The following is an 18,486-nucleotide window of genomic DNA, read 5'->3' as shown; positions in this document are numbered from 1 at the left end:
TAAATTATACTTACGGATAGTATAAATACATGTAGTTTCAAGAAGATCACCACATTTAAAGCAGTAGGTTATTTATTTTCGTAAAATGTATTCACTATTGGCTATTACTGATGCCAGTACATTACGGTAACATCTGAAGAAAGCGAACAGGAATGATAAATGCTAAAATTTATTTTTGACTCCATACAATGTCTGATTTGAAACCTTGACATTGCTATTAACAAGTGATGCTAGATTATTTAAAATTCTGAGATGTCCATCAAGCATGATCACAAATTATTGAAAGCCATTAATTTTGTTGTCCAGTTCATATTGGAAAAGAAACAGAAAAGCTATATGGGTTTTACAAACCTCCGCAGACTGTCTTCATTGAAATTGTTACGATTGTCCAGCATGAATCGTTATTAACAGACTGATCTTAATCAAAAGGAAATGTCCATTGAAAAATGGAATGGAGTAATTACAGATACAAAACAATATCTATGAACTTTATTTGTTTAGAGTTGTGTATCTGAATGAATTTTTTTTTAGATAAAGTTGTTTTAATAAAACGAATATTTAATTTGTAAGTGTTACTAAGGTGTTTTGATAAACAACGAGCTAGGGCTGATCCAGTGAGGGAGGGTTCAATAAGGAGTTAGGGGACAAGGACCCGGGGCATGTTTGGCCCTGGGATAACTCCGGCCAATCGAGATATTTTAGGTCTTGAGCAAATATTTATATTTTTCGGGGTCTCAACAGTATACATAAACGCTTAGTATTGTCTTTCGTTTTGCTTTGATACACGAGTTTTTCCAATATATAATAATTTTGGTCAGACTCGTCCATTAACACCGAGGCAGGTACGGCCCATAGGATACATGGAAAGCCGTGAAAAATGACGAAGCATGCATTATGACGTCATAATTACGCTGATTCCAACGTGGACCGAACTCGCACAGGGCTGGGTACATTCGGTCATCCAATCAGCCGACATCTTTTAAAGTTGGGGTTATAATATTTTTTCTGAAAACTTGTATTCAGCATTTGCAATTATACAGACATATAAAGAAGTTACCAAATTAATAGAAACATGTCTTTATAGAAAATGCTATAAACAAGAAATGTACGTTAACAAAACGCCGACATAACCGTGTTCCGGGGTTCGATTGATGCATGAAAAGTGCTCTTTGTAATTTGACAACGTAAAGGGCACGTCATACAGGGACTTTCTTCCTCAAAGAACACTACGGTTGAACCAAATACTGTTACCTCAGAAAGGAAATAAGTTTTAATGAATAGTATATGTATTGAACAAAATGAAGTCAAATCGCATAGTTCAAAGATCGCAGTGTTGCACATTGATCAAAGTTAAGGTGTTTCATCTTCATAAAAATTCGTGCATGTCTTTTCCGTGCAATATTCATTGAATACTTATTCATTAGCATAAGATTCCTGTGATAATTGACGAACCTCGGGAAACATAGACACTGAATAGTAAAACAAACAAAAAATTACAGTTATAGAGAGGGAACAATGGTAATTGTTTTTATATTGTTACTGAACGAGTCCGATGGCCAAAGCCTCAGATCATTCGAACATATTTACATTTCCACTCAAAGTTCCTGTGTAAGCATTTCATTATGGGTTATACACGCAATGGGATCAGCGTCATTTTGAAGCTTCTCCTTCCGCCTCGAATAAAATGAGACAACCGTTAGAAGCAAACATTTTGATGACGTAAGGCAGTCACATGGATCTTGTTTGCATCGACGACCTAAACACTTTATTTATCGATTTATATAAGGCGACCTCTGTTTTAAGGTTAATGATACTTCAAATTTCGAAGCATAGTATAAGAATGTTTGTTAATACTGGTGTCTCCGAAGAAAGTTGTCGCCACACCATAATCTTCTAACTAACACCTGTCATATCCCTAGGGGGTTAGAAAAGAAAGTATACCATCGTGAATGACAGACAAAATTCTTGAAGGGATGGAACTGGAGACAATTAATTGGCTGTTAGATAAGAAATATCGAAACCCTGTATGCAAACTTAACTATCATCATTGTCAAAGAATATCACAACGATAACTAATAATTGTAATAGTATTAATATCCTAATTACAATTCCTTTGAGATACTCTAACACAAGGCTCTCAGTTACTCAGTTGTTGTCAGCAGGTATATTAATTGACCTCCATGAATACATCTATTATTTGCAACGGCATTCATTTTCCTGCTACTTTGTCCTTCAACACGTGGCGATGTAGCAAACGTGATTTAAGCAATTTGTCAATGGCATAGAGCGCTAAAAACGAAAGAAACTACTAAGATTTCCGATTCAATATTGATAAATTGACACCATTAAGAGTATTATTCCTTCAGCCAAGCGGAAAGGCTAATGAAGTACGCCGTTCTTCGTAAATGGTCTACCTACTTCTATCATCATACCTGTTCAGGTTTGAGATAAATGGGGTTGTTGTTACCTCTGTAATGGATTTATTATATTTGGCGTAAGCCTCTTGCAACTGCTAAGAAAAAAAAGAGAGAAGACAAAAACTACTGTACCCCACTTAATATCGCTGCAAAAGGACACTCATGATGGCTTTCTCAGAATCGAAAAAAGCATTCTTCATATTTTTCTGGTAAGGAAACTTTGCAGAAACAAAAAACCTGATTTGTTGCCCCCGTTGGAACACTTTGGACCTCTATTTGATCTTTAATATTCTAATAATTTTTTTTTCCGACGGAGTCTCCAAAGGAACATCTGGTCAGCTTGCTGTCGGATAAAGCGATATGTCGTGCCACTGTGCCAAGCGTATGTTATTCCAGAGATATAGCACGTTAAGTCGCCCTGCCATCTGTCTTCATGTTTCGGAAAAGTCGACACATTTTGTTTCAATGACCATGAGTATGAGTTGGACAAAGATCAGTCAATGAACTATTGTTCGGCATTTACTGTGTCATTTTTATCTAAGATTCACGAGTAAAGTGTTAACAAGCTTCTTAAAGCCGTATCATGCAAACAGTATTAATAAGGTAAGTCGTAATTAGCCTCACACCCTGTACTTTTATCATGTATGTAAGCGTAATATCATCTCCGTAGTCTTTGACAACACGTTATGTGCTCGGATATGCTTTTGGCGTCATTGGATGTGTCGATTGAAACATCCCTGTTACTCTCAATCAGTAACTGATCACACACATATATGTGCCTAGTCCTATTGATGCCAATAATAAAGTTCCACGGGGGTCGATAATAGGTCCACTTCATTTTTTCCTATATTCAATAAAGAAAATAAAAAATACTAACAACATGTTCATCTACTGTCAGAAACTATGGGAAACAAGACAGTTGCCTTATACGTTCACTTATTCTAAATATCTTAAAAATGATGAACAATTATCTTGGGACATAGAAGCATGATGTCATACCCGAATCATCAACAAATACAAAACCAATTCTGCTATCCTTAATCTGCGGTTAGATGCTATGTTCCGGTAATGTAGCTCATTCACCTTGTAGAAACTATATCTTTGTCAGCTTGACAAATATAACAATGACAATATAACATATTGATAACCACAACCGACACAGATACGTTCTTGTCACATTGATTGAGACATCCCTGCAGACGATAATACAAAATGTATTAAAACTCTCGAGAGTTTTGGTTCTTACGTCTCGGCTACTAAAATGTCTGTGTGATTGGTATCTATAAAATTAAAAATAAAAATGATTAGTTTGGAGATAAAAATGTTACTTCCTGGATAAAGTCTGTTTCTGCAGGCAAACAATCCGTGTTTACAATCAATAAAAGCAATTGGAAGATCAACACAGTGAAACTGTATACACGTTTGATTTTACAAAGAACATCACGCCGCAGTATAGAAAATATATGCAGTGTTAGACTAGGCATTGGTGACATTCTATTGTCACTTCTAAGTACACTTCTAAGGATTAAACGACAATTTTCTAATTGTGTTAAAGTGATTTCGAAGCCACCAGGTAAATATAGTATGCAGTAGTTTGCCCAAACGTTAGTGCCAGAGTAAGGCAACATCGTCGGTCTAAGCGGCATCAATGAGGCGAACCAAATAAATGGAGGACGCCTCTTTACTATGCAATCCATGAGTAATTAAAGCCCCGTACAAGCATTGAAGCATAATCGATGATTCTCTTGTAAGTAATTACAGGCAGATAACGCAATAGTCTTAAATAATGCATGAGATATACTATAATAAAAAAAAAAAACATTTTAGGGTAGAATGTTCTTGAATATACAAGGCTGTTAATTCAATATAATAGAAAAAAGTACACAGGTAATGTTTACTTTAAACCTTCTACTCAACATACACCAATGTGCTTGTTCGTGTTAAATACGTTCCTGTTAACACGAATCGCGAATGAAGATAATATATGCTTTTTCTAATACTCGAACTCATTTCATATTGCACCAAATAACCTAATCGAGAACTGCCACGAGAATGACTGTCGTTATCAGTTTTTACATCTAAGTTGATAATCGTAACACCTCCGATTTTCCGCGCTTGCCCTTTTTCTTTTCTTCATTACATATTCTTATTTCCCTTATCTATTTTTTATGATGTCTCAATTTATTTGATATTCATGGTCTTATTTAATTTCCGTTGCAGATGACAAATGCTAACGGGTTTACATACAGAAAATTCGGCCAAAGTTGAATTGGTTTTGAATTACGGGCTCGTTAATAGTGTTCTTTATTTTTTTCTATATATGTAGTATAGTAACTGCATCAAGATCTTTGCCCTAAGATACACGTTGTTTTGTGATCGTGCATAACAAAAACCTACGACCGCTTTCTTCTGGTAGCATTTTTGTGACCCCCTATCGGTGTGTCTCACAGCAGTACTATTGTGTATGTAGTGCCAACACCCACAAACCTGTTTTATACCCCGCAAACTTCTTGTATTTATACAAGAAAATTGTCCTGTTTCCTTACAAAGCTGCAACAAAGATAGCATGGAGACGTATAATTAACTACATGTTCGAACGTGTAGTCCAGTCACATTTGTTTTTGCATTTCGTAATGACTAGTGATGAAGAACGTTCAACGGAAACACCTTCTGACAGGTTGAGACCTGAGATTGACGACCTGGACAGTGTTGTAACGCTTAAAGTCTGTGCTAGGTATAATCGTCGGCCTTAAATTATATATTTATTAAATAAATTATGTACTATTTGATTCAGACTTGTTAAGGTTATCTTATGACAATGATTAACTTATGTTGTATAACTGCTTATCCAACGGCTCTGTAAGGTATCAACGATGAACTCACGTGTTCCGACTAAGCGGTCATTATATTAAATAACGGCTCAAGCAGGAAACCGGATATCATTATCAGAAATGGCCATAACTGTGTCATGAAGCTATCAGATAATGTTCACGTTCAACAGAACAGCAAGTTTTCCTTGTCTGATGCCACTTCTACGCGAAAATTTGTCACTTCTGGCGCCGATTTATAAAAAAAACTAATTTAACAGAATGTGCATGCTTTATCTAGTTTACCCTGTTTAACCTACAGTAAACTGTAATTCGTTAAGTATTAAACAGTAATGCTGAATATAGAAAATGCTGCCGTGGAGATACCCATGTACCTGACATGCAGTAGCGCGCTCAGCTACGTACCATAATTCCTTTTGCTCTTTGGTTTCCAAATTGTCCATTTTATTAAAAGACTCACTAATGTTTCCGCTAACACATCGGAATCTCTCTCAAATGATATCAGTTTTACGATAGATATGATATCCCTATTCGTTTATCTCTCACGTTCATATTGTGTAATGCGTCTTTGACAGTAACTCGTGTACTCGAGACATTCCATCATACAGTTGGATTACATTCTGCAAAGACTTTGACGCGGTCTTACATAACGTCCAACTACCTTAGATCACACGAACAAAAAGCAGTTTTGCGGGAACAATGACAGACTGCGTCACCATATTCAGAGAACGTTCTAAAATTTGAGACACGTAAAAATATGATACACTAACATGTACATGATTGTAGATAGTTTTCGATAATAAAATTAATATGTTAATATCTATTTGAAGTAATATGAAGAGGCAAAGCCTTAAAAGAGCGCTGCTTTTGTAGATCTCTGATAATTACTGATTTCAGAATGAGATAAGATAAGCTTAATCGAAAGTCGGCAAGTCGAGGAATGACAATAATACACAATCTCTAATGAGAATTTAAGACCTACATATCAATTAAGGGAGATCGGGGCAAGTTCGTCCATTTTTACTTAAGTCCGTTCTGGGAAATATGGCAGCACGTCCGTTTTTGAAGAATCATTTAACTTTTCCTGACGAATGATCAGATGTCGTTATATCGATATATAATCTCAATTTCTGTTACATCCTGAACACCGGGTTTAATTTCAAATTTTGAACGAGGTTTGACCTGTAAGGATGTCAAATAAAATTAAACAGTTTCTGCCTGTAATTAGTTATAAATCGGCACGCGGTGTAAAACAGTAATACGTTGCTGAAAAATGCCAGTAAACTCGTGATTTCAACATAAATGCATTATCAATTGTTTCTTTTGTGAGTGGTGATGTATACATACATTATGTAAAGACTATAAAGAGACTTAAAATATTTTAGTTATTTCGTTCATATTCTCAACAACTGGTTTTCAAAAGCTGATGAAATTTTAGACGATGAACAAATACATGTACACGTTGACCTGGTATTGGTTTCATGCCGGCTCTTTTAGAAGATATCTCCCGGCAGAAATATTAACAGAACCTGGTTGATGTCAAAAAGGATATTCAGAAAATATCCGCATTTTTACTTTTTGTGCCTGTGGAAAAAAAACAGAAATAAAAAGAAATTCTAAAGCACCGATGTGAATATTGAATTCGCTAAAGTTGATCTGCTCCCCTAATTACTCGCGACCATGATGATGTTTTGTTGTATTATTTAGACTTTCCTTTTATGATGAACTGCTGTATCTTAAATATGTTTTTTAAATTAATCTCGAGACGTTTCGGACTCTGTAAAAATAGGGAAAACAATAATCGATCCAAATAAGTGTAAGATTTTGTATGAGCATTTTCGACATTTTGAACACTATGTACAAAATGGTAAAGGAAAAAAGATAAACATTTGTGCACGTAAATTTAGGTGGGCAGACCATATTCTCATCGAAGGAGCAAATTTAGTTTGGTGTCATTGTAGCACTCGTCAGGGAACAGAACAGAAATTAACGTAGTAATGTAGCAGTCGCAATGGAAGGTTACCATTCATATTTATTTACCAACTGTGTATGTCTCAACATTTGTATTACGTGATTGGTACACGCCTCTCACTTACACAGTAACTAAGGATGTACATCTCATATATTGCATACACTACATGCATTTTAGGAGGACGAATAGGAACCCAAGAACAGTTGATGTATAGTGTAAATGACTACGTGACCAGCAACTACTTAAATATTTCGATATGATTTGGTCTATTTTGTCCGGCACTGGACATGTGCTGATTTGTCAAAATACGTCACGTGACAAATGAAAGGTTTATAAAGTTTAAAACATTTGACTTTTTAATCAAATTAGCTCAGCAAGCGATGATTATTAGTTAAGTTTTGTAAGTACATAACTCTTTAAAGTTGGATAGGGATGATTATAAAATAATTCTTGCAGATATAGATTTGTACTCAGAAATACATTGGTTATTGTAACTTAGAGATGATTGGTGACATTAACATACTGCCAATACAAAATCCAAGTTTTACACTAATATTTACCTCCCTTTACCTGTGTATATACTAAGGTTTATGTCTGGTTAGTCAGTAATGTCTAGGAAGATGTTTATTTAATTGATTGTGTAACACTGTACATGTAATGAATTACCAGCTAACTTCATACAACACTACCGCCCTGGTGTCATTGTTGACAAGCCATCTCTAGGTGTCACCAAACGAACCCCCAGATTCTGCAGAGCCCACAATAATAGCCTTTACAACGATGCTGCGGGAGGTTATTGGTAATTATTTGTTAGTGTTGCCAGGGAACTGTGCGTGAAAATCATCTCGTAAATGGCGTGAAACATTTTCGAAAGATATACATGAAGTCACTATGCACTGTATAAGACAAGATCCTTGTTGTAAATATTACGTTTCTCACAAGAGAGACAGACTTTGAGTTTTCAATTCTCTTCGATCTTAAACGCTGTCATTCTCGATCAATAATACATCATAACTAGTCTTCCCTGTTACATTGTTTGATCAATAAGCTACCTGTGGGGGTGTTAAAATCATTTAATACCGTCTGCGTGGAAGGTATTCTATTGCAAGTCAGTTTGTCAGTTTATTATTCTCTATATTTGTTCTTTGTGTCCATTTTGCCCATACAAGAAGACCGTTCAGTTTTACATGTATATCGCTCTCGACATTATAGACAACAACGTACGTGATGTTAATGCCAAAACAGCTTAAAATGTCAATTATCATATAATGAAATTCTCTTAACAACGAACATACTAAATCATTCTTTTACGATTTCGTTTAGTCTGTAGAAATTAATGAATGATTGCATTTTGATAACAGCATGTTGGCGATGTAACGACACTTTTCATTGGTTACTTCAATCAATTATTTGAAGCACGTGACGATGTATCAACACTTTTCCATAGATATTTAAATATTGTTTTTGATAGGAAATTGTGAAACCTTCTGGTATTGCAAATGCAAATGTTTTACTTGTCCATGACAAAATGACTTTGTCAAGACAATGAGTCAAGATTACGGCCACATTAAGGATTTATAAGTTTATTAAACCGTCGATTCCTAATTTGGTGTGTTGACGTGCAATGCTATTCTTTTAATTGAGTGACATTATCATGTTGTGTAAGTATACTGTAGTTTTGAGTGTTGTTTTCAGCATTAACGAACAAAAACCACTACAAACAACGTTACAGTAAATAAAGAAGGTTGGAGTCAGGATATTAAATCAGATTCTTGAGATCCATTCGCTCTACATTATTAATGCCAAACAATTTGTTGTAGTTGAATTGAGTGACATGACCACCAGCTCGGCCATTCTGTTGTTGTAATTGAATTGAGTGACAGGACCACCAGCTCGGCCATTCTGTTGTTGTAATTGAATTGAGTGACAGGACCACCAGCTCGGCCATCCTGTTGTTGTATTTGAATTGAGTGACAGGACCAACAGCTCGGCCATTCTGTTGTTGTAATTGAATTGAGTGACAGGACCACCAGCTGGGTCAATCTGCATCAGGTACTGGAAGACCCCTATCAATTCCTGCGATAGCAAGCCGGACGACAAGGAATCAGCCAGGAAGACAAAGCACATTACGTTACAAATATGTACACATTTAGAAAACACCAAGATTTACAACTGGATTATACGCATTGATGTTCAGATAAACAATGACAAATTACTAGAGTTTATACAGCAGATTTTTTTTTAAATCAAGATATGCTATACATATTAAAGTGAGATGAATATATTGGGGTGAGAAAATGTAGTCAAATAACTTTCTCAGGCCGAACATTTTGTCAACCTCGTTATATATACCACTTCAAAATACGCACGAACGTTGATTATTTCCTTAGTAACACAATTTAACATTGTCTTGAATACTTTTCCAAATTAAGTGTATTTTCAGTGTCTTTCCTGCCAGATTATTTCCAGTGTAGCTATGGACAAATTATCACTGGATAGCTACATCACCTTAGCGTTGATCGTCAATTGGTTTCCAGAGATGGCCTTATTGCACTGTCACTTCCGTCAACACCCCCCCCCCCAACTTCTTCCAATGTAAAGGTTTGACTTGTGCATAACTTCCTGATGACCGATCATCCTTTGTTATTCCTTTCAAGTAGGAGTGTTTTGCGACATAATTATCGTGCATCTTTGCGCGTGCAACTAGCGATGTAGAACAACATTTCAATTCCAGACACATGAGATGTTGCCGCTTGAAGGAATTCAGGATCATCTTTTGTTTAATTAAGATTTTTACTTGGTTTCCGTCGACTTTCCGTATCGATTCGATATTTATTTTTTATTTTTTTGCAATTAAATCCGTATTTGCTGAAGTAACCTTTTGATTCATATTTGCTGTTTTGTAATTTCACTTCAATGCATTCAAAAAATCAATGAGTTACTAACTAAATACCTATCGGATAGAAAACAGTATTTAAAATAATGTTGTGTACTTTATCGATTACCATTCATTATCCATTTTATTTTTTTAGAATTGTAGAAGTACGTTCTTGTTCTACCGGCCGACATAGACATTGCTAAAGGAAGAAAGGCGACAACAGTGAACTCACCAACAATGTTGATTTTTAGCTTAGGGAATACTGTAACAGTTTTACGATCAAAATATGGATTTATATGATGCCTGTTGCATTATTTTAAACGTTTCATACAGTTTAAAAATATTACGAATACGATTTTTTCTTTAAAGTAAATTGTCAATGATAAGTTATAATTTGTAAATAGTGGTTTCCTTGGTTACCACGACGACTGGGAGCGTTTTGCTAGGCTGACAAAGATTCCTGTACGTTCATAACGTCATCCTAATAAGTAGTTAGTTAGAGTAATCCTTACATGCCCCCATTGTGATGAAAGAAGGATAGTGTGACACATTCAAGACAACAAACGGTAGTGTCATGGTTTAAGGTAGACCTTGCGGTGGTAATCGAACGTGGCAAGTTTGCGCCAATAGAAATCTTATTAGGGCCTGTTGTCGAAGGAAAATGTTGAATACCAGTCGTTATCATCCTTTTGCAGTGTTGTGGAGCGGCTGCCATTAAAACAACGAAACATGCATCCAAATTGTAACAGCAGGGCATTTCTACATCACTGCCCCGTGTTAGATTTGTTTGCGAAGCCTTCAGATCTGTTAACAACTGATCATGCCTTGGACAAGTTCGATGCCTCCACGTCAGCTTATCAGAATCCGCTCAAGCGTTACAACATTGCCGGTAACGTCATTAGACGTGTATTTACATTGCACGAATTTAATTCTTCAACTTGTGTAACTTGGCATTAATTTCGGGTGTTGCCGATGAAGCAAAATATACTTTTCATTCCCTGTCTAATCTCATTTTTATTTTTGAACGGTCTCCATGTAAATACTTATTTTTTAATATTTTGCCCGAGTTTTATCTATCATGATTTCAAATTATGGTTTTGTTGACATGTCAAACACATTTGCAGATAAAGTTTAAGTTGGGGGTTAACAAATCCTAACACTTCTTTCAGGAATCTTTGAACAATGACCATTAGCTGATAATTTTAACGATCGCAACAAAATCTGCTTTTTGATACTTTCTGACTTGTACCAGGGTACTTTATATGTCGAATATACACCTCGTTTTGTCACATTGTCACACTGTAAATCTTTAATCCGATCTGTTTCTTACATGTTTACCCTGAACTGTAATCACCAATGTTAAAGATGAAGGCATTTACCGTTATTATGACAAATTATGATTTAGTATGTCTTATTTTTATTTATTTGCTATTTTCTGAAATAAAAGTGAAGCCTTTTCTCTTTAAGGGTAATTTGAAATCAATATTTTACCAAAAAGTCATTTGATTAGAAAGAATTTGAAACATATTGACGTTATGAACATATTTGAAGTACTGGAGATATGTTTGACTTCATATAAGAGCGGGTTAAATCTGTCAGTTGCATCATTTAGGTGTGCTGTCTCTCATTATCGAGATATATCTTTAAAAACTCTGTAGCTTTGTCATTGTTTTGAGCATACAACCAGGGCAATCCTATGATATTTCAATTAATACTCAATGTGGACTCAATGAAACCTGTTTCATTTGCCGATGAATTTGACCAGATTAGCATTTCCTGTTCGTATGATTTTGAAGGGAGATAACTATTAGCGTGTTTAAACAAATATAACGGTTGTGACAAGTCATGTACTTCCCTAGAAAATCTCCCTCCAGCTACCAATTCTGACATGTGTAATAACAACCTCCAGGCCGCGTCTAGATATTATTTTTCCGCGGTGCCGCGTTAGAAAATTTGATATCTTTTGTTTCTCGATAATTTGGCTCTAATGAACTATCAAACTAGACCATTATGTTGTATGATGGTCCTTCAATGACGGACTATTGATTTTTGTTACATTGCGTCAATAATTAGACTTGCACAAACTCCTATCAGAATGGACCTCACAAGATCCAATTATTGGAAAAACTCGTTGATTGAAATACAAAGATTGTTTCTTGCTTTGGTGGATTTCATGGGGTGATTAATTGAGTTGGTCTTGAAACAAATTCAACATTACATTTGTTTCAAGACCAACTCAAATCACCATCCCATGAAATCGACCAAAGTAAGATTTAATCCTTGAATATACACACATTGCAGCATTCAACAGTAGATAACTGTACACTTGCTGCTCGTTCAAAGGGAGGTAAATCGTCCTTTCGACTGCTAAATCTATCTTCTCCGTGACGACAGTGGACTTTTTCGTTACTGTTGTGGAAGCTAAAGAAGGTATAACCGTCATGATACCCGTAAAAAACAATGGATGTGTTAGCTGAACACAAAAGGTATAATCATATGAAGTGGGTACTGAGCCCTTCGCACCTTTTTGAGTTGTGCGTACTAAATGGTACGATCAAAGTTCGTTCGTGTTTAAACCTCCATTATAATTGTGTAGAAACTATAGTTAACTAACCGGAAACAACAGAACATTCAGTCTACACTTTAAGAGTCAAACGACGCAATAAATCGAACAATATATGTGTAAACGGCTCTGCCTTTCGCAGTGTCATGGATCAGACGCCAATAGAACAACGAAGAATGCATCTAAGTTGTAACAGCAGGGAATTTCTACAACACTGTCCCGTGTAAGATTTGTTTGCAAAGCCTTTAGATCTATCAACAATTAAACATGACTTTGACAAATTCGATGCCTACACCATCAGTTTGGGAACTTACCAGGATCCGCTCAATCGTTGATGTAAATGTGAAACAACATTGCTGGTAACGTCATTAGACGCCACACGCGGCTTATTTGAAGACGCTCTAGTCCGTTACTACAGGCTTATAGGGGAAACATCTGCTAAACAGTGTGTTCAATAAGATATTAGATATATTATTATCTCAAATATATCCATACAATTGTTTTCAATGACAAAAAAAATATATTATCTTTCTGTGGTGAGTAGATATTTTGTGTGTAAACGACTCTGCTAAAAGAAGAATTATCAGTCTGAAATTAAAACTGAAAACAAGGAACGTGCATGTTTTTGTTTGACTTGATATCCAATCCATATTTACAATCTTCATGATAAGTATGACGTTGTGTCAGACAAAGCATCGTATCGCTAAATCCTTGTTTGCAATATATTTTAACATTTCATACTTTCAAAACAAACTACGCTTGCTCAATAATCAAGGAGCCTAACCCATCCAGATATTTATAGCAATATTTCTGAGTACCGATTAAGGGCAAGGATATGGAACTGCCTGGTTTACCAACAATACGACAGAAGTTAACTTGAGGTTCAGTTCATGCATTTATACCCCATAAACCTCAACAAAACCGGATTCTATCCTTATATTTATATTCAGTCCGATATTGACTTTTTTTTAATAATTTCTAAAATATCGGTCCTGTGCAAGTCTAGCAACACGGAAGGTACCGAAGCTTATGACGTCATCATTCAATGTGAGACGTCGTCCTGGTAAGATGAATGACTTGTTTTCATTGAATACAACGAAAAAAACAATTCAGATGTAAATAAGTGTTTTTTTTTAATTTGATTGCAAATTTCTGACAAAACCCACTGAAATTGAAAACAATGTATTTATAGAACTACTTCCCGCAGTCTGCGGAATAACAGAGTAATTAGGTCAAGGACTGGGTCGCGCTTAGAACAACATAGCGGTTATTTAGACTAGGCTACTTGTCACCTTCGAAATGGAAGGAACAGTTGGTGAACGTGGAATTAGACAAGAACCCAGCCATTGTCTGGAACGAAGACGCAGACATCATATTCAAAGGATAACCAGGTAGGCCCATGTTACCGTTGTTATTTTGTGTGACAACGTTCGCACCGCTCTGGTGCACACGAGACGAGACAGCGAGATTGACAGTGTTTACATTTGAATCAGTATGCCAAGGAGGAACAGATCTTCACATGTCATGGTGTTCGCCCGAACTTTTCCCGTTAGCTGCACTGGTTAGTGATGACGATGTCTTGCTAATACATCGTTTCTGTGTGCTGGTGCAGTTCCTACTGTAACTTCTGATGCTCGCTTTTTTCCGATGTCCGGACATCATCATGATTTGTCTACATTCAAAACCTTCGTCAATCATTTTCTGAATGGCTGTCGCTCTCAGACAGTGGGCAGTGTATCTCTTGCTGCATTTCGCATATTTTAATATGTCAGGCATGAAATTGTTAAAGGTGGTCTTGCCTAAGGCCTTGGCATTGTACCAGATGGTATGGTGCATGGGGTTGTTTATAGCATCTTTCACACAACCATTGAAGAGGGCATTTGCATTTGGATCAGTTTTTTCAATAAACTTTTTCAACATGCTGACTGGACAGGTTTTTTTCCCTGTTGAATACATCCGTTTGTCTCCGATAGCTTCATTATTTGACAGCCCACCCTGGAAATTTTCTGTTTACACTAGTGTGCAAGAGTCGCATATATTAAACCGGTTTCATCAAATTTGTATTCAAACGAGTCGCACTTTAGTTGGTAATGAAATTCAAGGCCGCGTGGGACAAATTGGACCGAAATGTTGTACCAGACGCACTGTCAGAACAAATAAGGTGGTTTCAGCGCCATTAAAAATACTCAGAAATTTTCTCTAGATCTCCTTCCTCAACAATTACTTTGTGCTGTGTTGGTTTTGACAGCCCAGATGACAATCTCTCTTTCAGCAGACCGTCCAACAATTTATTTGACCGGTTGAACTCAATCTCATTTACAATATCCATTTCTCTGTTAATGTCTTGAATGTGCCGATTGATGGCTGCTCTGATGTTTTTCATACTATTTTTATGGTATTCATGTGGCGTGGGTGTAGTTTCTCCTGACTTGGGTCTGGCCTCGCAGTAAAATTTGCCTAGTTTCTCTGCCAATTTCTCTTTTGGTACTGCGGTCATGTCTAGTTTGGTTTTAAAGCATTATGTATGCCAGCCTGAAGAGAAAAGAAGAAGGACTTACAGAAGTGTATAAGAAATTCCTATAACCCGACTCCCAGGACTATTATATAAAAAAATATAAGGTCCATCTTGTGGATTTTTGAACAAATGAAAATGAACACCCATTCGGGCAACGGTTTTTTAATGAGGCATAAGTAAACCACAGTTTATTGTTTATTTTCTAGAATATCCAAATGCTGGAACAATTATTTTAGTGCAGTGTGAAGTGTCGATTCAATTGCAGGTGAAAATTATTAAAATGTCTGCATTGTTTTTTGTATTTTTCATTGTCCAATTAAATCAACAATCATAACATTTACCTTGGAAGATTTTGAGTCCCCACTTTGTGTCCTTTTTGGTGGACTTTGATTGGGTCATTTCTTCATATTTTTTCAAGTCTGCATTAGTTATTTTCTTGAACCTGCTCTAACAGTCATTAGTTTCTGTAGTTGAAGGAATTCCAGGTCAAGTGTCTTCACTTTGTGCTAAATAGCCCAACTCTTCCTCATTGGCTTCTTCTAACGTGACATTTGGCAACAAAGTGTTCATCAAAACTTCATTGTCAGACTCGGACAAAGTGATGTTGGGTGATGAATTCGGTGTATCCATGAATGCTTCTAAATTGACCACTTCAAAATTAGCCACACTTAACATATTGATAAAGCAGACGACAAGAGTAGAAAAAAAAATCTGACGAGATTTGATTTTCATGTTGTTAATATTTTAATTGAGGTACAAAGTATTTGTAAATTTTTCAATGTATTATTTAATTGTGTTGTATAATATTTTCTTGTTATGAAATAAAAATATTAAAAATATTCACATTGTGGTGAGACTTGAAAATTAAGTACCACAAGCAAGGCGGAGGTAATCCATATTGATAGATATGCTGATGTATTCATACACCAACTGGAAAGTTCATTGAAAAATAACCTTTGAAATGTTTAGTAGGTATATTGAGTCCAAGTTCAGTAAAAATGTAAATATAACATATTAATTTCACTTTCGCTTACGCATTACATTAATTTCACTTTCACTTACGCATTACATCGCAAGCAAGACTAAAAACACTATCATAATATGTAAGCCTAATGTGATACTTTATTAACTAACTAGCATTTAAGTAAAAAATTAATTCATGATGGTATGCACACAAGAGGCTACTTTAGGGAGAATTTGATTTTATACAATATATAGGACATCAGTTTAAACATAGAATATAAGATGTTTTTTGGTGTATGCTATTAATTCAGACTAAAATGTCTGTGTTTGTATTCCAGATAAATAGCGTTGCTATAATCAAGATGGTTCTTAGAAGATGCTATTATTTCGAAATACAATCTGTGCTTATTTTAAAGACATGTTAGGTTACGATGTATAAGATTCAAAATGCCTTGCAAAGAAGTAAGGTGACTTATGCATGAATACATGTGCGGACTGTTTGTACGTTTGTTGTTAGAAGTTCACCCGCAGCTGCGGATAACAATTCCCGATTTTTTCATTATTGATTTAGAATACCAAGCAAAAATCGTTCTTGTCTATCACTCGACACAAATTGTTTAAAAAGAGTATCTACCTATTTTATACATGGTTGCTTTTTGTGAAAAGGAAATAAAAAGGCTTACTTCACTGAATAGACCCTTAAACAATTCGAAAATTAAGCTTATGAGAGATAGATGGACAAACTATGTTTCTCTTTACCAATACATTATGTCTGTTTCCGACGGAAGAACAAATTGAATTGAGCCATGTAAGATTATTTCAGGCATGATGACCGGCCAATACGTAAGAAGGATACCAAGGATCACCACTTGCTCTGAAAGCACATGTCCTGGCGCTGATCAGCAGTGCTACTGATATCAGTACACGAAGGTTAAGAAACGTTAGGTAAGCGTCGGTGAGTTTGTTTACACAGTAGGCGGGCAGTTTACGGTTGATTGGCTATCGCTATTTATATAGTAATGTTACATGTGTTTATAGGTCTACATATGATCATGTGGGGGCTAGTATATAAGTTCAATTGGTGATGCAATTTTAACCTTCATAATGGTTAATTTTTTTTATTATTGTACGTATTGTTTACCATGTATACCACTGCTAAATAACATTGTAGTCGTGGTCCGTTCATAAATATCTTTGACCAAAATGATCTTTGGTTTATAACTGGTATAAATCTGACAAACCTCTGTCTAGGACTGTAGACTGGCACAGCAGAGGTTCACGGGGATGGCCGCTGGCCAGTTTGTGTTTATCTACGGCCAGGAACAGACTCTCCAACGGTCATCCTATTAATTTCTAACTATAGACTGAGGATCACATCGTGGGAATAATTGCGTTTATGTCTGACAATATTGTTAATGATAACAATGGCATGTTTTTACCAGCAGACTGTAGGCACCTATAATAACAAAATGTTCATCTCTTTGTGCCGGTCGACCCACATATCATGATCATTTAACATGTAATATATAACCTTCCGTCTTACTAACAAAAAGTCATCTGTTACACCTCTTGTCAAATTATTGAATAGGTTGTCTGTTTAACCGCTACATTCAATATACGCACCTGAGATAAAAGCCGGTATGTTACCTGGCGAAGAGGCGAGTTCTAGAGAGGACAGCAGTGAGTGTTGTCGCCTTGTATTATATTGGTACATAGATTTTATGGTTGGTAAGACTTGAACAAAATATTCACAAAGTTTAAATATCAAGATTGGGCCCTGCGTAAACATGAAGCTGTAATACAGGTAAACGCTGACCATGTAGCTGTCCTATCCAGCGCCAGTCACAGGCCAAATTAACAGAGTAATACCAATTCACTGTTACGATCACTAATCCCTTCCAATCAACACACTTGCGGGCACAGTCTGTGTACTCAGCGGGCGGCAAATAGGCCAAAACGATAGTCGGGAACCCTACTACCGAGCCAAAGGTATGCGGGGACGTACATGTAATACAGATATCTAAGAAGATGTTATATACAAACTAACTTCTATACTAAAGAGGATATTGAGCAAACCATAGGGTAAATTAAAACGATCTTGATATTAATGCAAAAATGTTGAAGAAGCAGCGGTAAGAAAATCCCCCATCAATTTTGGTTATATTTAAGAAATAATTCAGAAAAAGCTACTGAAATTGCAGATGGAATAGAAAGTCAGATTATAGAAACATTTCAAACACTAGAATACTACGTGTCTTATGAGGACATTGACGAAAGGAAAGATGTATTCTTCCGTGAATGTAAAACTAACTGAAAGTAACAATAAGAAAAATAAAAGTCTATCATTATC

The sequence above is a fragment of the Mizuhopecten yessoensis genome, unplaced genomic scaffold, assembly GCF_002113885.1.
Source record: "Mizuhopecten yessoensis strain PY_sf001 unplaced genomic scaffold, ASM211388v2 scaffold5921, whole genome shotgun sequence".
NCBI classification, from domain to species: Eukaryota; Metazoa; Mollusca; class Bivalvia; order Pectinida; family Pectinidae; genus Mizuhopecten; species Mizuhopecten yessoensis.
Note: the sequence above shows the minus strand (reverse complement) of the source record.